At 43.6% G+C, this 25,047-nt stretch overlaps 1 protein-coding gene across 1 annotated transcript in view; it reads right to left on the bottom strand.

Moving 5' to 3' along the window:
• IL1RAPL2 (interleukin 1 receptor accessory protein like 2) overlaps positions 1 to 25,047 on the bottom strand; it is a 524,968-nt gene that overhangs the window by 62,807 nt on the left and 437,114 nt on the right. The gene's annotated exons all lie outside the window — the stretch shown is intronic.

Here is a 25,047-nt window from a genome sequence, read left to right on the forward strand (position 1 = left end):
GAGGAAGGTGCTCAGTATTTCTAACAAGCAGACCAATAGGCTAAACTTTTCCAACTCAGATGCCCAAAGTCAGGCACATAAATAAGGATCTGATTTGCAAAGTCAGCGAGAACCCACAACTCCAAATGTCATCAGTTGGAGCTGTGAGTGACATGTGCCTCTGAAAATCAGGCCACCTTAATTAGTATGTAGGCACCAGTATTTGAAGCGTAGGCATTTCTCTCTCAGCAGTGTTCCCAATTGTACAATAGAGATAATGATACCCTATCTCACAGAGATGTTGCGGAACTAAATTAACTGAGACACTTACATATATTTCTCTGCTGAGCCTTAGCTGGAAGGCACTGCCGAAGTGCAAAGCATTATCAATAGGCCAAACCTTCAGAGGGGCCAAGCCTTTGCAACTTTCATTGATTCCAATGGGAGTTGCAGGAGTTCCTCACCTCTGAGGATTTGGCCTATTATTGTTAATATTATTAGACTATATCAGATACACCAACATGCAGCATCAAAGCCTCAGCAGCTACTGCAGGCTAATTTAACAGAAACAAATGCTTTAGAAAACTGTACAGATCAAGATCTTGAGAAAATGGATCTAGTCAATCACTAGGAGAAAAATGTAATTCTGAGCCATTAAGTTGTTTCCAAAGCATTAAATGATGCTGATAGATTTCTGTTCGTTTTTGAATCTAATCTTTCGGTGGCTTAAAGATTTGACTTTTTTGATCACCCACCTATTTGTGTTGCTTTTTGGATTTGAATGAACAGTACCGACCTTTACAATAAGAAGGCCACCACATATAAACTATGCTACCTTCCCCTTGGGAGTGATATACACGACTAGAATGTTTGAGACTTTCTTAGCACTCCCATTAAAACTTATTTAGAACCTTTGGGGGTTACTCCTCTCACACAAGTGCATGTACATCTCCATTGCAAGAGAGCTGCTTTCACGTGTTTGGAACTTCCACGCACCGCTTAGAACATTTACTCTACAGTTTCAGAGGCATTGATATGGCACTGTAGAAATAAAAATCTGAGTGGATGCAACATCTGTCCCAGGTGGCGAACAGTTTTTCCTCCAACCACTGACTAGTTCTTCGGTGGTCCTGCTTTTCTCATCTTTGAACACCTGGTACGTGGAGAATTCTTTATTTAGTCAGAGTTTCACTCCAGGAATAGACTCCTCAAAAGGATTTTAGGAATATGATAAAAACAAATTGATATTTTCTTTTTTTCAGGGGGACTAGGGGGGACGGGGGATGAAGCAAGATCAATAGCTAGTTTAGCCACTAATATTTTGAAACCCAATAACATCTGTCTAGTTGCAGGTGAACACAAATTTCAGAACTAAACCTCCAAATCATATTTAGAGCTTATTATTTCCAATTTGGGTTTTTTATATCTGGATTGATGTGTGTGTGTGTGTGTGTGTGTGTGTGTATTATATATAGAGAGAGACAGAAATAGATATTGCAAGAATAAGCAATGAGATGAGAGGCCTCCGTATAGGCTCGACAGTAGGCACAAGTCAAACCTGCACTGCTTCAGGGTTCCCTCATCCTCTTCCCCCTGCCTCCTCAAACCCCTCATTCTACTCCTCTCCCCAGGCATAACATAGATAAGACCTTTGCCCTTAGCCCGGCTTCCGTAAGCCCCACAGGATATGTCTTTGCAGCTGAGTTAGCCCAGGTGATCGGACCTGGGCCTGGCCTTGATCGGACCTGGGCCTGGCCTTGTTTTGTTTCATGGAGAAAATATGATCCTGCTGCTATAGTCTTGCCCAGGTGTGAGCAGCCACAATACAAAGGCACACACTCCCCTGTGTATGTCACTAGGACTTCTGGGGGCACATCACATGGTTCTTTGTGCTGCAGGAAGCCGAGATGCTCCATGATTTTCCCCCCAGTGAATTGTGGGAGAACTTGTCCGTCCTTCTGGGCACAAAGGAGGAACTGTGGGAAGGCACTGGAGGACTACCAGCACTTGACTGGTTTAGCCTGTGTCCTTACTGCAAAGTGGTGGGTTCCAGCCCAAGTGAAAGCAGAACCCAGGCTCTAACCCAATACCCCCAGCCATGCCAGCTAGCCTGAGTGAAAATCACCACCAAATTTGGGTGAGAGGCTTTGGTGTGTGAATGGGAGATGGGTTAGGAGCAACACCCGAGAAAGAGCCTGGGCTAACTGCAGTGAAGACAGACCAACACAGCAGAAACCTCTTTCTCCAGTAAACCCGCAAGTCTCATAAAGACAGAGGTGTCTTGTCTATCTCTACTCCCAGCTTTATACCTCCAGGAGCCCCTTTTCCATTCCCTCTCTCCAACTTCCCCTTACACATGCCCTGTCTTAACTCACGCCTGCTCCCCAGCAAGCCTCACACAGACAGGGGCCACCTCCCAAGATATTTTTCCCCAATAAACAAAGCCAAATTTCCATAAAACAACCACACTGGGAGTCAAGAAACCAAAGTTCTAACCATAACTGTGCCTCTGACATGTTCTGTGCCCTTGGGAAGGTCGCTTCACATCATCGTACCTCAGATTCTTCCTCTATAAAATGCACCCCATTGTATGGTACAGAACTATGGTTAAAACATGCCACGCTGCCTCCAAAAAGCCTCCCCACAAAATACAAACCTTAGAAACATTTTCAAGTGTTTCAGTCTCATGATACAGCACCACATCATCTTTTATTCAAGCTCTCTTTAACGCTTTAACACTTGCCGCCTCAAGCTATACGCCTGGAAGCTGAACCTTTATAGTTTTTGACTCGCCATTCGATTTTTTTCTAATTCAACCCCCAGCATAATCACCGAAGAGCTAAAAGTGCCAATTTAGGAACAAAGGAATTGCCATTCTGGATCAGACCAGTGGTCACCTAGTCAAGTAACCTGATACTTCAGAGGAAGGTGCAAGGAATCCAGCAATAAGTAACTATGGGATAACCTGCCCCCAGGGAACATTTCCTCCTCACCCGCAATAATTGATTTTGGCTTACATGCTGAAGCATGAGGGTTTGTGTTGCTTTCAAACCTCTCATTCATAATTTTAGTATTGACTATAGCACCACTGTATGGTCTTGTTATCCATATAAATATCAGATCCCTTTTTAAATCCTGCTATGCGACTGAATTTTAAATGCAAGATTCTAAGTCACCTGGAGAAAGGAGACAAAATAGTGAATGCTCTTAACTAGCCCCAGGAAATTTTTTTCCTGACTGTCAGACCCAGTCACTACATACAGGTGGGCTGTGAGCTACTAGAAATGGGTAAGGCTGGGAGAAGTTTTGTAAATCTTGTGTGAGTATTGCCTTCTACAACCCATCCAGGATCAGAAACAAGGAGCTTCTCCAGTGCTCTGGCCTCCCGGTAACTTGTTGGACACCCTTTTAGAGGTATCAGAGATGCAACATAAAAATTGAGGTGATAAATACCACTTAACTCCAAATCAATAAGTGATTTATTGACAAAGCCTCCGCAAAGGCAGGTGACAAACCAGGTGACTGAAGTGAAAATACCACTGAAGCAAAATATAGGGAACTAACAGTGATTAAAAGGAAACTGTTGATGGACCAGTGGCTGCAAGATGCTACCACTGTAGTCTTTGAGGCAATGGGTGGCAGAAGTTCTTCAATATTCTGTCCATTTGCCAAAAAAATTATAATGCTGATGTAGGGGATAGAACCCTATAATACGCATAACACCCTAATTTTCCAGAATCACTCTTGTGATCTGCAGGCTGGAGGAACCTAGTGTCCTGTTAGAGGGCTTGTAGAGTGTAAACCCAAGAGGGACTTCTACTCTCTCACTTTTGACTTCTTTTTGTGGAGCTACAACCGTGTTTTCTATTTCCTTGTCATTCCATTGAACTGCCTAATGAATAATTTGAGCTATTTCAAAGGAACATCACACATTGGGAAGAGGGAACTGAGGAAATTAAGACGCTGAGCAACAGCCTGAGTGTCACAGAAGGCATGTAAAAAAAAATGACTTTGTGTTTCAGCCTGGGAATGCAGCTGTGTGGTCAGTAAATACTGGCATAGCCTTTTTATCTTATTCCTGCTGGTACTGCTACCAAAGAGCTGAACTGCTAATTTCCCAGATTCCTGCCAAGTACAGTAAGGGAAACAGCCCCGTTTATGGCATGTGCAGATTTTGTTGGTTGGCACCAGCTTTTGAAGCCCTGAAAAGATCTGTCTAATAATGGAGCCTACACATGCAGATGTTGTATTGGCAAGTGCTTTGATTTACGTCGATTCACTCCTTTGTTGAGCTACAGTAAGCAAGCTGTGCCTTTGCATTTTTGAAATGTGCAGTAAAAGCAACGTGACAGGACATCAAAGTGGCTCCCACTGGATAGTTCACAATCCCTTTTGCAAAAGGAGCAGAAGGCACAATCAGCACCTGGGAATAAACAAGCAAAACAATTCCCACTGATGTGATCTAGCCTGTGCCGAGAAAGTTAACTTTCCTAGAGATTAAGCACTCAATGATGTGACTCAGTGATTACATTTCAGCAATCGGTGTGCAGTTTCTTTGAATGCCCAATGTGGACTGGCTGACTGTAGCAGATTTAACTAAGTGACTTGGCATCGCCTAGCACTGAACAAGGCTTCGCCTCCTCCCATGCAGCTTTTGCTCTGGGCATACATCTGGGGGGTCATCCCGCTCCCAGGGAATTCAATGGTGCAAGATCAGGTCTGAAATATGCAGATTATAAATGTTGTTTGACTCACTTAACCAAATCCAGCAGTTTATAACCTGGGTCCTGCCTCTATAAATTAAAGGCAATCAGGGCCGCCCAGAGGATTCAGGGGGCCTGGGGTCTTCGGCAGCGGGGGCCCCCCGCTGCCGAATTGCCGCCGAAGACCCGGCACTTCGGCAGCGGGTCCCGGGGCGGAAGGACTCCCCGCCGCCGAATTGCTGCCGAAGACCCAGAGCGGAAGCAGCTCCGGGGGCCCGGACCCCACGAGAGTTTTCCGGGGCCCCTGGAGCAAGTGAAGGACCCCCGCTCCAGGGCCCCCAAAAAACTCTCGTGGGGGCCCCTGCGGGGCCCGGGGCCTGGGGCAAATTGCCCCACTTGCCCCCCCCTCTGGGCGGCCCTGAAGGCAATGAATCAAGAGTCTCCAGCTGCTGCTCTGGCCACTACCATTAAAGAGGGGGCAGAGAAGAGCCACAGAAATGGTTTGAGGGCTGGAGAAAATGCCTCCAAATGGGAGCCTTAAAGAGCTCAACACATTCAGCTGATCAAAAAGAAGATTGAGAGGTGACTTGATTACAGTGTATAAGGACTTTCACAGGGAGGAAATACCAGGTATTAAAGGTATTTAATCTCATGAGAAGGAAATGGCTGGAAGCTGAAGCCAGACAAACTCTAATTAGAAATTAGACACACATTTTTAACAGTGAGCGTGCTTAGCCATTGGAATAAACTATTAAAGGAAGTGGTGAATTCTCCATCTCTTGATGTTTTCAAATCAAGACGAGGTTCCTTTCTTGAACATATGCTTTAGCCAAACACAAGTCATTGGGCTCAATGAAGGGGTAACTGGGTGAAAGTTAAGGACCTGTGATATATAGGAGGTCAGACTAGATGATTTACTGGTTACTCCTGGCCTTAACCTCTATGAATCTATGAGCCGAAGTGGATGGAACCACTTCCAAGAGAAGAGAATTCCCACAGATGAGTTTGCCTCATTGGGCCAGTTGCTAGGAAGAATTGTTTCCAGTGGATGTCACCCATGCTATACCACACACCTTGACAATGCAAGATGACCTATGTCTTTATGAAACAAGGGAAATGGTAAAAATCCAGAAAATTGCTTAGATCTTGGTTTTGTTTTGTTTGTTTATTAGGGAGCTGAGTTGTGTTAGGGAAGATTCCTTCAAGCACCCATTACGTCAAGCAACATCTAACTTTACTGAGCAAATCCTTTGTCATACACTTTGTGAAATGCACTTTCCTATTAGTATGCACTGTTTACTTTTTTATGATTTATTGGGGGGGAGGGGGAAATCCCACCTCTAATTTATGGCTCACTAATAGGATTTGGGAAAAGGTCATTTTTGCCTTTTATCAGGAGAAGCAAAGCTTTTTGAAATACAAAACAGGAAATCCCCTAAATTGGTTTTAGGTTAAAAACAAGAACAAATACAATGATCCTCAGGCTTGAATGAAAACAAGTTCATCTATAAATCATCCCTTTTTTGCTTCTTCTCTCAGCAGTCCTGGCCTGGGGGAGGTATAGAATGATATGGGCTGCTTTTTTAGTAGAGATAGAAAGTGCAATGATCCGGATCCTCATCTGGTGTAAATCAGCAAAGCTCCAGGACTGAGTATCTAGCCCCCTGTGTGCTAATTTAAAAATTTTTTTAAATATACATTTCTGAAAAAAGTTCTTTACAAAGGGGTTTGGATATAAAAAGGCCTGTAGTGGTGCAAACATTCATACATTTTTAATTTTGGTAGGTACTTAAAAATGGATATTTATCCATTCTCTCCATGGCAGGAGAGAGTAGCTGGCATTTTGATTTATCTCTGGTTCCCCAGTTCACCCAAGTTTGATGTGGTGTTCTGAGAACGTCAGCCTGAGTTGGCAATTATTTGGAATGAAGAGAATATCTTTAATGAGCCAGGAATGCATTGCTGACCCGTTTCCAACTCATTAACGCCTTTTTAAAGCCTTCATCTTCTTTCACTTCCACATCAAGTTCTTCACAGATGTGCTTCCCAGTACACGTGGTGCTTCGCTAACAAACAATAGGGCACACAGCTCTCAGCCTGGAGAGAGCTGACTCAAAAATTAAAGCCACAATCACTTCACAAACATGGCTGGAGTGACAGTGAAATCCTTCAGGGCTTGACTGCTGATTTAAGTTTGCAGCAGATCTGCTCAAAGCTAGGCAATTCTGCAAGTCTATTACGAGTCTTTCCTGTATTAATGTGGTACTAGTTTAACCACTGTAGTCAATGCTGTCAACTAATTAACAAGATCCCACTGAATATTTTAATCATGTTATTAAGCGAAGGACCTTGACAATGGTTTAATATAAAAGCAGATTGCTAAGTGGTTTGGGACAGTTCTTAGGTACTGAACACATCTCTCTGATCTTCAAATGATAGCAATCTCTGCAATGTGTGTTCACTACGGGCTTAGTTGTGGATTTGCCAATAGCCTTGAGCAAGGGACAACACACAGTTCATTGCCCCAGAAGCAGACAAAGAACCAGATTGATTCAGAGAGTCCCAACCTGATTCCTTACTCCCCCATCTCTTCTGGAAGGTGTACAGCAACCTGCGCCAGCCCTATACCTGCCACAGATTGCGTCTCCTGCAATCCTGGCTCAGCTGCATTGACCATTGCATTGGTAGGTTGGGAAGACTTGGCAAGTGGTCCATCCTAGGCTGCTCTTTCCCTGTGTTGCTAGCAGTGATATGGAGCACCTGCACAAATAAGGAATAAGTAAGGAGACTTCTTCTACCCTTTGTTCCCAGCCTGGATGACAATCTGGCTCTAAATAGTGACTGGTAGTGGAATATTTTTATTGTCCAGGATTTTCTTTGGCCAATACATTGAACTTGAAGAACTGATTGTTAGATAATGTATGTGATTGCATACATTGAGAATTGTCTTGTTAGACTGACCTCACACTTGGTGAGGCAACGCCCATCCTTTCGTGTATTTATACCTGCACCTGTATTTTCCACTCCATGCATCTGATGAAGTGAGTTTTAGCCCACGAAAGCTTATGCCCAAATAAATTTGTTAGTCTCTAAGCTGCCGCAAGGACTCCTCGTTGTTTCTGTAATTACTTTCATACTTTATATAAATGTATGGAGCTTTGCAATACTTTGGCTGTTATAGACTAGAACAGTGGTTCCCAAACTTGTTCCGCCTCTTGTGCAGGGAAAGCCCCTGGCGGGCCGGGCCGGTTTGTTTACCTGCCACGTCCGCAGGTTCGGCCGATCGCGGCTCCCAGTGGCCACGGTTCGCCGCTCCAGGCCAAAGTGGCGCTGCGCGGGAAGTGATGTAGTGGCCGCCGCTTCCAGCAGCTCCCATTGGCCTGGAGCAGTGAACCGCAGCCACTGGGAGCCGCGATCGGCCGAACCTGCGGACGTGGCAGGTAAACAAACCGGCCCGGCCCACCAGGGGCTTTCCCTGCACAAGCGGCGGAACAAGTTTGGGAACCACTGGACTAGAAATTGCTTGGGGACGGAATGGACGGTGATAATAGTTGGTGGCATTGCACACTTCCTACGGTCAGGCTGAAGTGAGAGACTGGATTAGCCTTAGCTTTTTGGCACAACATCGACTTTGGTGTCAGTTAAAAGCTGCTCAGTCTTCATCTTTTGAAAGTACAGTTTTTAAAGCCTATTTTGGGCTATGCTCCGCTTGAATAAAAGTGGAGGACACCGCAGTAGCCTGGGGTCACTCTTGCTGAATGGTTTGGTGTCCCTTGTTGGGAACTTTGTAAAATAGATTAGTTATCATTGGTGTGGGCCAGATCCTGAGCCGCACGTTGTGCCTCTGGAACAATAGGCAATCCTCTACTGGGGACACTTAAGGTGGAAGGAAGCACACTGGGTGAGCAGGTGTTGGGGCCAGAGTGTGAGGTGCTCAGTTTTTAGGGCACTGTTCTACCGGTGCGATTTGAAGCAGTCCCGAGTTTATGCTGGAAACTGGTTTGGCCCCTCCCCTGGCTGGCCGAGGATCAGAGGATGTGTAAACCGTCACTTAGAGCCACCGTTGCCTTTTGCCCCCTCAGCTGAGGATTGCACTTTTTGTTTTTAAGTGGCTGTTGAGGCAGAAAACTGTGGGGGTGGGGGGAAGGGAGAGAGAGAGAGAGAGGAGGAGATGAGACTAGAAGGTGCTGTTCTCTAGGGTCTAAACAGATTACGCGTATGTAGGGTGCTAAAGCCTTGTCAGAAGCGTTAGCAAATGTGCTGCTTTGTAAATTCTCTGTGGAGTGTTACTTACAAATACAATAACAGTAATTCACCAAGTAGGCTGTTGAAGCTGAAGGTGAAAACCACGCTGGAGCCAGAATGTGGCTGCCTCCCAGAATTTTTATTGCTTGGAATTTGTGGGAGCGCCTCTCCGCTGATATTAATGGAGAAGTATTTTGTGATAAGATTAATGATATGTTTAGCCAAGAAGTGCACGTTGAGTTCTAGTGACTGTCCGTGGTGAATCTCACATTAATCATGCTGTCCTTTTGTAGTAAAGGGAAGTTCATTTTTTTTCCACAATATATTCAGGTAACCTAACAGTAATAAGAAAATACAGTTTACCTACTGGATATCTTTAGCAAATTCAGGTTTGTTGCCTTTACCTCCATCACCAATGAACAGCCGTCACCTGTATTCAAGCAAACCTGTATGTCATTTATAATATTCAGAACTTAAATAACTGAAGATGGACTGGTTCCAGCAGAGAAACACACTCCCGCTGTTATATCTGCAGTCTGACAGCTGCTATGTATTTAGCTGTGCATTCTCAACACAGGACTCACTGCTGTGTTAAAGTGGTATCTATGGAGAATCCATGCAGTCCCAGGTGCTCTTCCTTTGCTGAAAGAGAGACCATTTATTATGTCTATCCTAATGACTAAAGTCCTTATAATTTATGTGCCTTCTTTAAATGAAACCTTCATAACATTTGATTGCTAGGACTGCACCCAATTTAAATATGGTTACAGTATTCTTTATTTTAAAAGCCTACGAGAGAACTTTTGAAGACTTGAATGCCAAGTACAGTCAAAACACAGAAAAATTTGAGAGCTATTACAGCATATGAACTTCCTGTTAACTTTAGGTTTAATGCTTCAGAAAAGCTTCAAATTGTTTCTCTTCTCCACAATCTTTAACCCCAATTCACCAAGGCACTTAACCATGTATGTAAATTTAAGCACTGACATCCAGGAGACTACCATATGTTTAAATACCTTGCTTAATCAAGGGTTTTGGCTATGCTTTCACTGCAAGAGAGGAGTGTTTTTTTTAGTATTGAGATAGCTATCTCGAGTTAGCTGCCTCCATACAAAAATCCCACTGGAGACAAGGCACTGTAGTTTTTATCCCAGTGTAGCTAAGGAGATCAATGCTAAGGTGGGATCATAGGGTGGACCTTAACTAGCTACATTAAGTTAAAAGCTACCTCTGATGTAAAAACAGGCCACCTTTTGCAGTGAAGACACAGCGTCACTTCAGAGAACAGATGGAGTAACTAAAACACCTATCATTGATTTAACGAGGGATGGAATGTGGCAGTAGACCCAAAGGAAATGAAAACAGTATGGCTTTCTCTCTAGAAACCAAATAGGTTCCAGTAAAATTCAGATTTGTAGGTATCCATGATACTTTTAGGTGCATGCTGTCAGTTATATAATACAGACATCACATCAACAATGGGCTTCAGTAACAGAGAAAGGGAACGCCTCTTTTTCAGCAAGGGTGCAAATTCTTTGTCTGAGGCTAGGTCTACACTGCAGCGGGGGTCCGACCTAAGATACGCAACTTCAGCTACGTGAATACCGTAGCTGAAGTTGCGTATTTTAGGTCGGCTTACCTAGCGGTGAGGACACGGGAAAGTCGACCGCTGCCGCGCTGCCGCCGACTCCGCTGCCGCCTCCTGCCGAGGTGGATTTCCGGAGTCGACGGCAGAGCGATCAGGGATCGATTTTACCGCGTCTTCACTAGACGCGGTAAGTCGATCCCCGAAAAACCGATTGCTACCCACCGGATCGGCGGGTAGTGAAGACAAAGCCTTATACTTAGCTTGTAAGCTCTCTGTGGCAGGAACCATCTGCCCCAACCCTTTCTCTACAGGATTCTTTCCATAAGGCCCTTGTTTATGAAACGCCCAGCCCTCAACATCTGCAGTCTTTTAAAGACACCATTTTCAAAACTTGTCTGATAATGCACTTCCACTTCCTGGGATGTATACACATCATTGTTGCGAGCACAGTTTAAATCCCAGTGTGAATGTGGTGTAAAATATCCCCTATACTAGGTTAATGTTACAGACGAACTTCTATTCATGGTGATTTTGTGATACCCTTCTTGCAGAAGTCATTCACAATTTGTGATATATTTATATACAGAGCCTCAGAGAACCTTTTCAGTGTCAGAGGAGAAAATCCTTTCCGGTGGATTTGAGCTATTGGTCAAACCTTGTTAATTAGTCATGCTGTCAGCCTGTCAGAAGAATTATATGGATTTGCAGGTAATAGCTCATTAACAAGAAATGGCTACTGTTAATTATACCAAGGTCATGAAAGCAATATCATTCCAAATTTGTGAAGGAATTAAAAATAATAAGGCAAGTATCTTTTCATCTGAATGCAGATTAAAGGAGTATAAAATGCCTTTTCTCAGTGTATAGTACTGAGCCCTGGTAGTTACTGACACAGCCATGGTATCTCTTATGATTGAAGGTGAGACAAATCAAAGCAGGTCCCACTAATTCTAACTTTATCTGTTATTCACTGATGCATGATTCCATCTATAAATACAACTCACTGTTTACTAGTTACCCATTTAACATCATTATTTTTATGCCAAGACCTTTCTAAATAACCATGTGTGCAATTACAGTATTTTGCCTCCCAGTTCAGTTGGTGAACAGTCTGAACTGCCACAAAATATCATGTTTGTATTACATTATTTTAATGCAAGATTTGGTTTAGCCTGAGGTAATGACACTGTAACTTGGAAGGAACAAACTACAGTTTTCATATGAGCAAATGTTTATAAATTTAAAATTTCCTGGAAGTTGCTGCTTGATATTCTGGAACTAGCCGCACAGAGAAAGTTCATTAAAAGACTAAATACTAACGTTAGGAGATTGTGCATTTGCAACAGAAATCAACATTTTTCCTCCTGAGCTTCTTTATACAGAGCTCACTGTGGAAGAGTTTTCTAGATCTGTGGTGTTCAAATACTTTCAGTGTGCAAGTAACAGCTACCTCTGTATCTAGGGTAAAATACTGGCTCTACTGAAGTCAATAGGAGCTTAGCTATTGACTTCAATATAGTAGGTTTTTCCCCCTAGAGTTCAAAATTGGTTCAAAATGTCTTGTTCCAGCTGTACTTTATAGATTTATCTCTATCCTATTCTCAAACATGAATTTAAAGAGAGAGGGAATGATTATTTGTGCTGGGAGACAAGGAGAACAACAAACTGGACAGACCGATGCAGGTTATCCAGTGTTGTCAGTTCTCAGGATTTTATTATTGGGGGGAAAGAGGATGGGGGGGGGAAGGAATGGCAGCTGGAGCCCCATGGGGAACGACTGGGCCCCAGCTTCAGCTCCGGCTCCGGCCGAAACCACAGGTGCACAACCTCAGTTCCAGTCCCGGCCGCAGTCAGGGTGTGGGTGGGAAGGGGCACAGCTCCAGCTCTGGCCGCAGCCACAGGGCAGGGATGCAGAGTCCTGGCTCCGCCCCCGCCGCTGACAGCTGACCCTGAAATCACAGAGGTCCAGTAAAGTCACGGAATCAGTCACTTCCGTGACTAAATCGAATCCTAACCCATGATATAACTTGGTCTACCCTTCTGGTGTGGTACACTGTGGTAGTTATGTGGCCAAGGTATAAATGGGACATGTAGTCTGGCAAGGAAGCCTGGTCCACGATGGAGATTGGGGGCATAAGGCACCCAAACGACACTTCCATGAGTCAGCATGGCAGAACTTCCAAATGAAAATGTTTGAGTTTTGGGTGTTTTTGGACAAAGTTGAAATTTTCCATGGGAAGTGGCCAGCCTTTGTGAAATTTTTCAGTTAGTCAAAAAACCCATTTTCCATCAAAAAAACAGTTTAGAGGGAAAATTTTTAACCAGCCCTAATTCCAAGCAATGTTTTCCTCAATGTTATATTTGTTGTAAGCCTTGTATGGTGAAGTTTTGAGATTTTTATTTCACAGTCAACTGCATCTCTCTATTACAAAGGCAGGTCCTCCCCGCACCAACTCCACTCTGGGCGTGATGGCAATGGGTCTCTGGAAGCCTATACTTTCACTGTCAAAGAGGAGCAGATGTAACGATTGGCCAAGCTCATTTTCACTTTACATTGGGAGCAGCTGCAGCAAGACAGGGAGTCTAGTATTCCTTCTTACTCTTCCTCATCCCCCACCTCCCCTATATAATGGAAATTTGAGCAAATAGCCAACGTGAGATGAGGAGGAGGAGGTGATATAATTTTTCTAGGATACAGCATGTATTGCCTCTCTGGAAGGACAATAAATGAATTGCTTCATTCCAAAAGAATTAGCACCATGCACTGTAGATGTTGTATGTATTTGTAAATGTTATGAAGAAATTTGGGACTTTCACGTCATTTCGCTAGTAGAAAAAGTTCCCTGCAATCTCATTCTTTAGAAGTGTGTTCATGATACCACACAAGGACCAAACGTTATATATTTCCTCTGCTGAAGCATAAACAGGAATCAGATGACAACCTAACTGAATGTTCCAATCCTATAGAATTTAATAATGTTTTGTTTATATTTTTGAACCTCTGTAGAGTTTAATAAAGAATCTTTACCCTGGTATAGAATTCCACAGGGCAATTACTTAAAAACAAAGCCAACAACAACAAAAGTCTAATTCTGTCTAAAATTCTATTGTTTTTACAGTAATTTCTGTGGAATGCCATTGGAGTCATTTTCCATAAGGAAAAGCTCCCTGTTTGGAGCATAGAAGCATCCATAAAATGTTTCTGCATAGCAGCTGAAATAACCGTTCATTTCTGCTTATCTGAGATGTACTCCCATTGATCAGATGGGTGGATTTAGACCTAAATGCTAACACAAACAAACCTAATGAGGTAAGCCAAATAGACTGATGAGGATGAATTAAAAAAATCTTTACACTTTAGAAAAAGCTTTGTTGTGCTATGCCCAGTGCAAATTGTAACGAATTACAACTAAGCTATGATAAGCTACAGAGAAAACCGTATCACTTTGGAAGATTGAAGGGCAGAGTCAATTTCAAACAACACTTGTCATGGTACAATACATATAACATTCAAATAATAAAAAAGCAGGGGGTTGAATTGGACCCCAAGGATGAATTTGGCCTGGCATTGCACATTTCCAAGTTGGCTTTGTGGGTTACAAACCATTTTCCTATTTATCCTGTTGAAGTTCATGATTTTTTTTTTTTTAAACAAACAGTTGATCTGATTTTCAAAGTTAATTCAATGAACAATTTGCACTAAATTCCTCTGCCAAGGATGGTTCTCTTCAATGAGCCTGAACTCACAAATTACACTCAGCAAACAACTGTTTCTCATGGGAATTCAACCTGCTTCTTAGAGAACTCAGCGCGTTTCTTAAACAGCTACTGTATTCATTTTTCTGAAGAACTATTCACTCGGTAACGCTTCTCATCCCCAAATTCTAAAAGAAGTTAGAACACCCGAAGCAACGCCAATGAAATGATGGGTGGATTTAGGGTGGTGTAAATTATCTCCGCTCCATTGAAGTCAATGGCTCATTGGATGTAAATCGACTTCAAAGCTGTGTCCATGCTCAGATTGCAGAGCGGATGTCTTAAGGCCGACATTTTCAAAAACTGCCCACTGATTTAAGTTTCCTCAAGTTTTAGCTGTCCAACCTCAGACCCAACAGCCTTGTTTTCAGAGCTGCTGAGCACTTACATTCCTGGCTCAACTGAATAATTATTTATAGGCGCTCCACATTTCACTAGATGTTCTGAGGGGAGCAGCCAACAACTGAGAGGACAAAAATCAGAGGACAATTTCAAAACTTTTGTCTAATTACTCAAGTTGTCTCCGTCCCCTGAAGTCTCAACATCTTGAGAAAGTATCCTTCCTTCCAAACCCACATTGTCTCCACATTTTGACAGAAGATTTTGGGACCCGATCCTTCGATCAGACCTTTGCAAGTAGACTTGTTACGCACCTAGCTAGAACCTCAGCGAGGCATAGGACTTCCCTCCCATGATGCTCAGTGTGTGCCTTGCTGTTTATTTGGTAAGTTTTATAATAAATTCAGTAATATATTTGCTATAGTTTTTAAGCATCTACCAGGGCTGTGCAGCACCATTTAAAGTGAGGGGCCCATAGATTTGCTCCCCACCCCTGCCTGACCCTCCTCTTCATTCTCCGGCACTCTTCCCCCCCCCCCCACCAGCAGCCTCACCCATAAGCCACTACACCCACCCTTTCCAAATCAGAGTGAGTAGCATTGTGACCTGAAGCATGGGGGGTTGCAGCACCGCTCAGGTTTGGCCCAGCCAAAAGGTAACCAGGCTGGTACCCCCTGCTCCAGGGTCTATGGCATCTACAGTCTGCCAAACCAGCAAATACCTGCTGCATGTTACTACAGTGCTATGTCGTGGAGCTAGTAGAGGTAATTTGTGATCTGTTATTTGGGCATTGGGTAGGGGGTTTGCTGGGTCTCTAATTCTTATCAGTTGGAAGGCCAGAAGTCTGAGGCCTCCAAATTAGCTACAGTTAAATGTATTTGGAAAAGAGGGTGAGACTATGAATCAGGGGTTAAACAAGACATTTGTAGAAAACTTGGTGAGTACCTCGGGGGGTGTTATTGGCGTTTTTAATCTCAGAAAGACTATAGTAACCAAAAATTTCAATGAACATTAGCAAAACATAGTTCAGTTCTCTATTTCTTCTGCACATCTGTGCTTCAAATGCTATTTGGCCATTTTGTGTTAGACATGGCAGACATCGAGTGCAAGTTCTCTGCTCACCATCTGTCTGAGAGAGAGCTGAAAAGAGTTCATCGTCAGAACATGCCACTAGCAGCTTCCTTCATACTCTGGGAGAAGAAAACTAAGGCCACTTCTGACCTGAACCTAAAAGTTGGCTGATCAACCTTGCACTCAGGCAGACCAGACTACTGCTGCATCGACAGAAAACGGCACCATTTACTTTAATTCTTTATTACAGAAATATTAAACACAGTGAAAGGAGCAAGAGTTTCTAGTTACCCAAAGCCTTAAATGGGAGGTATCAATCTTAATGAAGTTGTAGTGAACATTCCCAAATTCCTAAATAAATATTTAATGCCACAGTCATTAGTCCCAGAGGATGAAACTGTAACCCTGCTAAAAAGTTACGAACATCCTTAACATTAAACTGCGCTTTGCACAGATACTGCAGTTTCACAAATGCAGTTAGAGCATGGTCCAATGGGGGGAACCCACATTAGGATTGCTATAAACTATTGTTAAGGGATCACCAATAAAATCCATAAATATATGGGAAAATTAGTGCAATCTTTTAGAATGGCCATGTTTGAAAAAAAAATCAATATAATAATAATAAAGATCACTAAAAAAAGGCACTATAAAATGCAATATATCTGGAGAGCTCAACTTACTTTACAGATAATTTATCCTAATGACACCCCTGTGAGGTAGGCTATTATTATTCCTATTTTATGACTAATGTAACTGAAGCACAGAAAGATTATCAGTCTATCTTGTGGGACAGTGGACAGAGCACTGAACCGGGACTCAGCAAACCTGGGTTCTGCCACTGGTTCTATCTTGCACAAGTCACTTCACAGTTATGTGCCTCAGTTTCCCCATCTGTAAAATGGGGATAATGGCATTCCCCTGCTTTGTAAAAACTGAGATCTCTGGATGAAAATCACTGTATAAGAGCTAGGTATTATCATCATCTACCTTCCGATATTGCACATCTCACTGTGCGAAATGCTAGAAAAGCTGGGATGTATAGTTTTAAAATATCATGTTGGGGGGGAAAATGTTTTTGTTGTCTCAGAAGCTGAGTTTCCTACACTGCAGCCAAATGTATTGCATCAAACTCTGCTCACCTCACTGACATGAGTAAGCCCATGGAAATCAGTAAGTCAAACAGAATTTGCCCCATTGTTATAAAGCCAGAGGTAAAAAGAATGTCATTTTCAAGGTCAAAGGTCACTGATTTCTAGACATTAGTCTCCAATGCATGTTTGTACATTTGAGCTTTCTGTTTTTTAGCTTTAGAAATGATTAAACACATGAATCTTTGTGCCTAAAAGATTCTAAAGTGGAGTATTTATGGGTGGAATACGTGATCACAGGGATAAGCAGGGCTATAATGTGCTAACTCAGGAAGGGCTTGGACATTCACTGAAGTCAGTGGCAAAGCTCCCAATGACCTTAATGGTGCAGCACTAGGGCCTGAAAAGGTAGGGATACGGGTAAATCCATGCCATTTCCATACACCAAAGCTTTCAATCTCTCTCTTCTTTCTTCCCACCCAGTACCCTCCACAAAGTTTGCAACTTCATGATCTGTATATGCTCAGATCTAGCTCTGCCTCTATCACTCAAAAAATAGATTATTAAAACTGAACATACAAACACACACTATATATATATTGCACACACATATACATATACACACACTACTCCTGAGGACATTCTGCATCTGCAAATTTTATTTGTGAAATAAATGTGGAGGCTCCAGCATAACCTTGGGGAGCACAGGCCACTGGCTGCACAGAGGTGGGAGATCACTGTGCAGTTCCTCCCCGAGACACGGACTCAGCAATGAGGCTGCACCCAACCCTGACACAGCGCAAGGACCGGGCCTGCCTCAGAAACACCCCAGGGCCCTGCCCCTCTGTTCCAGGTGCACCGGGTGTGGGCAGACAGGCTCAGCAAGACAGGATCCAAGTGTGGAAGGGCTTAGCATTGGGGGATCCAGGTGTGGGTTGAGAGGGTTCTGTGTGGGGCAATCTGGGTGTGGGCAGCTCAGTGGGAGATCGGGGTGCAGGGGGGATCTGGATACACAGGGGCTTGTTGGAGGGTTCTGGGTGCAACGGTAATGGGACTCTACAGGGCGGTCCAGGTGAAGGTAATTGGGGCTCAGTGTGGGGGGTCTGGGGTGGGATAGAGTTTGGCAGGGGGGTCTTGGTGTGGGAGGCTGAGCGGGGGGTCCAGATGCTGGGGGAGTAGGGCTCAGTGGGGTGGGGATCCCAGTGCAGCTGGTTGGGGCTTGGTAGAGTGGGGATCCAGGTACAGGTGGCTCGTCGGGGTGGTCCAGCTGCAGGGGGAGTGGGACTCATTGGGCGGGGGGTTCTGTTTGTGTGTCACGGTGGGAGGGTCTGGGTATGAGGGGATCTGGATGCACAGGGGTTGGGTGAATAGGGTATCAGCTCCCTGTACAGTGATCCCTCCCCCTGCAGCTGAGGAGCGATGGGTGCAGGAAGCATGGGGAGTGCAGGGGCGAGAGTTTTCAGAGCTTCCTATAGCCAGGGGTGAAAGCTGGGGGTGGCTCTGACATGGCCCCAGTGCCGTGCAGGGGAAGAGGAAGTCCTGCCCTCCCTAGCCCAGCCAGGACTAACAGCTGAGCCTGGTGCAGGGTAGGAGCCACCAGCTGGGTCTTCCTCAGTCCTGCGCCCGTCTCGCCCCTTGCCCCACAGTGATTTACCTCTCTGCCGGCTGCCCTGGGCACCTGAAACATACTGCTGGGGAGGGCCTCATGACCGCTCTTCTGGCTTCCCTTTGCTTCCCCATCAGAAAGTCATTTTTCTGCAGGAAAGCAAAGAAATCTGCAGGGGACATAAATTCTACACATGCGTAGTGGTGCAGAATTCCCCCAGAAGTAATATATGTTGTGCTACAGGAAGGGCAGAAAGCAGTGGTAGAGGGGAAATATATAAACCCTAGGCTAATTAAGGCGTGGTTCCCTGTAAACTAGGGTTAATTGCTACAGGTTAATTGGAGCACCTGTAGTCAATTAAGCCCTGTCAGGAACCTAATAAAACCCCCTGCTTCAGGCAGTAAGGGGAGGAGGAAGGAGAGAGGACTGGAGCTTGGAGAGGTGTTGTAAGATTTGAAAGACCAAAAAAACTGATGTGAGACCCTCCTCCCCCAGTGTCAAAGGATCAAAGGTTCTCCACCCAAGGGGGAAGAGGGTAAGAACCTATAGCGGTTGAGAGGGGCTGGGGCTCAGAGTGTGGAGCAAACCCAGACCCCTCCCCCACTTCCCTCCTCTATCACCTTCCCGGGCCACAAGCGGGGACCTTGGTATCTTAGCCCCCCCCTGCCAAGAAAAGCGCAGGACCCACCATACTATTGTTGGCCATCTTGCCACAATGTATATATAATGAATTCATAATCTGCTGATTTCTGACTAGCTGAAGGTTTATTCAGGTAGGAAGAGATTTTTCAAAACCACAAAGGGCAGGTAGGCACTCAAATCCCTTTGAAAGTCAATGGAAATTTAGCACCCAACTCCTCTAGACACATTTGAAAACCTCAGCTTTAATTTTCTTGTTAAAATATACCAGCTATCGTTATCCATATAGGGGTTATCCATGAGAAATGTCACTTAGATTAAGTTCATACTCTATAACTAATTAATAATGTAAATAACGCAAATCGTACTGTGATAAACTCCACTCCAAATATATGTGGACATTTTGCTACTGTCGTGTAAGCTAAAAAGTCCAGGTTAACTTTTAAATGTTATAGGAAGATGAAGGGGCATTTAATCAAATTATACCTTTAAAATGTACTGTTATACTGTTTAAGGAAGTGTGAAGTACAGCTCACTTTAAATCACTAGGTTCCTGCCTGCTGATTCCCCCCCACAGGGCATTCTGGGGAGATGTCATAACCTGGTCTGATCCCTGATTTGCACTGGGTTCTGCCTGTGAAGGTAAATTAAGTCCACTGGATTTCCAACACTGTTCAGTTTTCTAAGGTTTCCCGTGTATGTGTATTTTCTAGCCCTTAAAAAACCTTAGACAACTGCATAACATTGGCAGACCAACAGATTTGCTATACCTCTATAGGCTGGCTCAACTGTCATTCAGTAATAGTTATGACATCATCAGGGGACAGAATTGGGGGCAGCTCACCAAATAGGAAGAGGAGGCTAACCTGTGAAACAGGTAATGGGGAAAATCTACTTCAGTGGCCCATATTCAGATTTAGACCTATCCAGCAGTTTGGGGAACACTATAACAGTAAGAGAGAGATGCACCAGTAGTAGCATATCTCTTATGCAGCCCAGGAACTGTGTAAGCTGTTTTTTCAACCTAGAATCTCATTTGATTTTCTTATAGGGCCAGATTTTGCCCTAAATTGTAACCTCTGGCTTCTTCAATGAAAATTATTGAAATTTTCAATGGGGTTTGCACGATTGTAAATCCAGGTGGATTTTGGCACAGGATTTGAAACAAGGAGCATTCATTTGTTTTTATACTAGACCTTGCAGAAAAGAAACAGAAATGTCCCTGCAACATGAAACATGCTCCAACATTCTAATCGGTGTCTTGACTCAAAGGGCTAGTTAACTGATTTTTGTCTAAATTAGCTCTATTTACAAAAAAAAATAATAATAATCATACCAAACTGGAAGCGAACTGTAAAATACAATGTGAGTTTGCTTAGCCATTTCACATCTTTATTAAGTCTGTAAAGCCTCTAAATATGGGTAGTTGTGAAAATGCTCTATTGTGCCTTAGACATTTCACTGTCTACTGCATCTATGTTAGATGTTGGGAATTGAAATTGTTGCACTGACTATTGTTGTATGTGTTCCCATCCCAAGATTACTGGAGTGATGTGTCTTGCCAGAAATTCAGGAGGATTATTCAGTATCAGGAGTTGTACAGAGACTATGCTCTATGGGTGAAATTTACCCCTGGATGGATTGCCTGTGTTTCATGCACCACTTACATCCCATTCTAACCCCTACTGTGAGTCTTAAATGGCACATAGGACCTTGTGCTGGCTGCCTGCTGGGATTTTCACCTTAAGTGTATAAGAGGATTGCCCCTAAGAATACAACTATAGGAATCTGACTGTATCTGTCGCTGTCCTATATAATGTACCCGTCCCCGTGGTATCTGAGAGTGGTATCACACAAGTAGTTCAAACACTGGACTATAAGACCCTGACATGAAGCTGAGCATTGAATTGTTCCACCCGATCAGAACTGTGAATCAAGCAGCCTATAACTAAGATTAACATGGTCCCCACATATACAGTGATTGTGAAGCAAGAAAGATGAACAGTGCAACTGACACAGACATTTATCTACCGACTGATTTCACTCGCAGTTAGCTTAATAATTCCCCCTCTTCAACTTTCATACAATGGAAACACCCCTGGCAACGATAGCTGGTAGGCCACAGCTGCTATTTGTTTACAAAAGCAAGATGAGGAACCTTCTACTGAAAACATCCTCTAAATGGAGGAGCCTTCCTTGTTGTGAGAAGCTGGAGACAACACCCATGCCAAAGAAATGCTTCCTATACAGGTACTTAGAAACCAGGCTGAGGGGTTGAAACTAAAGAGATAGCTTGCAGCTTTTGAAATAATGCATTTTAAGGGCAGAAGAGAGCATGAGGATCATCTAGTCTGACTGCCTGTATAATAGAGGCCACAGAATTATGAAATAGCGGAAGCAGAATAATTAGAGAAACTTCAGCAAAAGGGCTATTGCTGCGCATTTGGTGCCAGATCTGCAAGTGGTGTCAATCAACATATCTCCTTTGAAGTCAATGGCCTTTGGTTTCTGTGTACTCCCTTCCATGGGGTTAGCTGATCATGTAATAAAGCACCTTTGAGTCAATCAAGCAGAGACAAGTCTACTTAAAACTGACAACTCAGCAAGGCCAGTCTCTGTGTAGAAGATAATCAAATATCTCCATTTCCATATCCAATGCATGTCTCAATCCCATACAGAGTTCCCAAGGACTAAGCTGCAGTGGAATGATTAGAAATAATAGAGGGATTCCTTCTGGGGGTTGCAAAGCTTCAGCTGCCAGTGACAGTCTCCTATCTTGGTCCCCATTCAACAAAGCACATAGGCACGTGCGTAACATTAGACAGGTGCATATGACCCAATTACTTGAATGGGATTTTAGCACGTGCTTAAGTGTTTGGCTGAATAGAGATGGGCTGCAGCACATGCTTCAAAGCTTTGCTAAACTAGGGTCTTAAGTTTTAACTTTTACTGCTGGGTGGGTTTGCTATTGTAAATAGGCACCACAGGACTTTTTAGTACATTAAGCACACGAGTGACAGATGATAGCACACTCATTCTTCCCTTTGCCCTTCATGCTCTCCTGTGTAAGCACACCCAACCATGTGACTGTCGGATCCCTGGAAATTAGCACCTTTTGCTCCACAGGAAAAAGGGTTGGAGTGGACCAAATAATATCCTAAATTGTTTTTAACATGACATTTTATTTAACTCTTTTGCTCCTACTGCCTCATATGTCCAGTATGTGAGGCAAAAAACAACCCCAATTGGCCTGATAAAATTGGTATAACAAGACATTTCAGTATTATTTCAAAGGGTCTCTGGAATATCTTAATGCTACTGCTGCTCAGAGCAGTATGGAAAATCAGCAGTTAAATGGTTAAACTGGAGTTGGGCTGAAGAAAGGGGTGCTTAGAAGGTGTATTAACCAGCCATAGTTCAAACTTGCCAGGTGTATTAACAGCCATAGTTCAAACTGCCCTGGATTTCAGTGGGACCAGGGTTTGGTCCCCTGACTACGTAACTCAAGGGTCAATCCCACGGTGTTTTCTTTGTCATTCCCAGCAGTGGCTCTCTTTACAAATATTGCTTTGGGGAGGTGTGAGGTGGCAGGTATGGTAGTGAAGTCAGGGTACTGCTCTGACTGTGCAGTTCTAAGGCAAAACCTCCAGGAAAAAAAATCTCATGCTGAGGTCACCAGTTTGCTAGTGGCATGGGAGTATTTGGAAAGAGCTGCGGGTACAAGCAGACATTTCTTGGAAGCTCATTTCAAATGGGCTCCCAGATGATGGCATTATTTCTTTGAGGGTAGAAGGAGCAAGGGAGAGTATAAATTAGGTAGATTGTCTTTTTTGCCCATTTACCATTCCCGGTGCATTATCTCTGCTCTCTTTGTGCCCTGAGTTCTTATCTATGCTTGAAAATCGGTGCTTAACGTTTTGTAGTATTATAGAAATAAGCTTCTTTTAAATGTACTGGGTTTTTTAAACCACTGCTTAAATCCTCTATGGCCTAGTTCAAGTGAACAAGTCAACACCCCACAAGGCACCCCCCCTCTTCTCCCCTCTGAAATAATGGTTGTGTCTTCTTTGGCATTTTGCAAACTGCTTTTCTCCTACTGCCTGTCTGTGTATGTTACCTTGTAATGTGCCATTTCAAATTTCTTTAATAGTCACTCATGGAGAGGAGTTTAATAATTATGGGACTTGTCATAAGAGGACTGATGCAACCTCAGGCACCTTTGCACTCCCACAATAAGTACCATTGAAACCGAGGGATCTATGTTCCACTAAGATGCTATGTAACGCCTCATGCAACAGAGCAGAAATATCATCTCAATTGCTTTTCCTTACACTGAAATCAGTTTCCTTCTCTGGGTGAAATCTACTCCAGTGCACAGAGACAGCACAAGGCTTTTGAACCATTCAAGCCTTATTCTGAGAGTTCATGTGGGACGGTGAGAGAGACACCATTACATCCATGACACTACAACCTCTTTGGAAACTAACTAACTAATACATACCAGCCAAAATTTTGGATCCATAATTATTTGCATCCACAATTTTGTTAGTGCAAGTCAATTGCATGTGCAAATTATACTGGCTATTTGGCATATCGCTCTAGGTCTGCTATGTTTTTTGTTCTTATTGTATGGGAGCATCTCTGTTGCATAATGGAGACTGCCTCTGCCATTCTGTGGTAAATTGGGCACAGGACTGTCATTAATTCTTATAAAAAATGAATGCAAATGTGCCCATGCACTGAATGAAAATTGTTTTTTCCCCGCAACCATATAATTTTTTAGTCCATCAGGTGGAATCCAAAGGCTAAATTAATTTATATATAATAGATAGCTGAGAATGTCATCTACATATGCATTGCCTTAGTCTTTCTTTTAACAACTCCACAGACTAACTAAAGTGTTACTTGTTTGGTCTATTTAAGAGTCATAAAGCTTCCAGATTGCTGGTTGCCCAGATAGATTAATTTGTCTTCTGTTGGCTAATTGGAATGGATCATTGAAATACAGAATTCTTTTCTTGCGTTTGGAAGTCCCATTTGTGCCTTTGAAAATCTCCCGCAAACTGAACACTGAGAGGAACAGGCTAAACCCAGGTGACGGGCATTGGGGAGTATTCCGCTCAATTTTCCTATTTCTACATTAAAGCTGTGTACAATTGTCCCCAAATAAGATTGACAGTGTGTGGCAGTGGAACCTGGTTGGGTCTTCATTTTATGCATGCATATGGACACATGTATGCCTGGGGATGCAGTGGTAAATGTCCATGTTTAGTACACACCTGCCTGGACGCTAGACCTAGCATTCCCTTGCAATCTTCACATGCTTAAGTGCTTTCCTGAATCCAGCCTAACACCACGTACCTTCTACCTGCATGGGATGAGTATGCTAACCAGACTACCTGGTGCACTGCTCAGCAGCCAGGTAGCAGAACTGACCAGAGGAGGAGGAGTTCATTTTGCAGCAAGGTTTGAATTTGGATTTTTATCCTTTCGTTAGCAGAGTGGAGTTTTCTCATTTGACCTGCAAGTGGCTCCAGTTTCTCAGCACCAATCCTAGGGGACCCAGTCTGGCAGGCACCCCTGCTTTGGAGCAGCTGCAGAACTGAGCCCTATTTTGTTCACTTGCAGGGTACATTAGTGCAATAGGAGAAGATGGTTGCGCAATGTATGAAACTTGCTGGATTAATTTTCTGGTATTACTCTGGAAATCCCTGTGCGGTCCCTAGGCGAAGTCTGGGTCAACAGAGAAGTCCATAGGGAGTTATACCAAAAGAGACTCCTCCCTACGTCCTTCTAGGCTGCAAAGTAAAACACAGCCACTCTGCAGCCAGCATTAAACCTGAGGCTGTGTACTTCTGCAGTCACTCAACCTCCCAATCACTGCAAGTGATTTGGACCCTGACCCCCACACTCCCGCATGCAGAGGCTGAGAAAGCATCCACAGTGCAGCGCCTTGCACCACGTGTTCTATGGGTCCTTTGTTCTATGTGTTCTATCCTTAATGTATCAGGACGGGAAAAATCCTGCTCC

This window comes from Emys orbicularis, chromosome 9, assembly GCF_028017835.1.
Source record: "Emys orbicularis isolate rEmyOrb1 chromosome 9, rEmyOrb1.hap1, whole genome shotgun sequence".
Taxonomy (NCBI): domain Eukaryota; kingdom Metazoa; phylum Chordata; order Testudines; family Emydidae; genus Emys; species Emys orbicularis.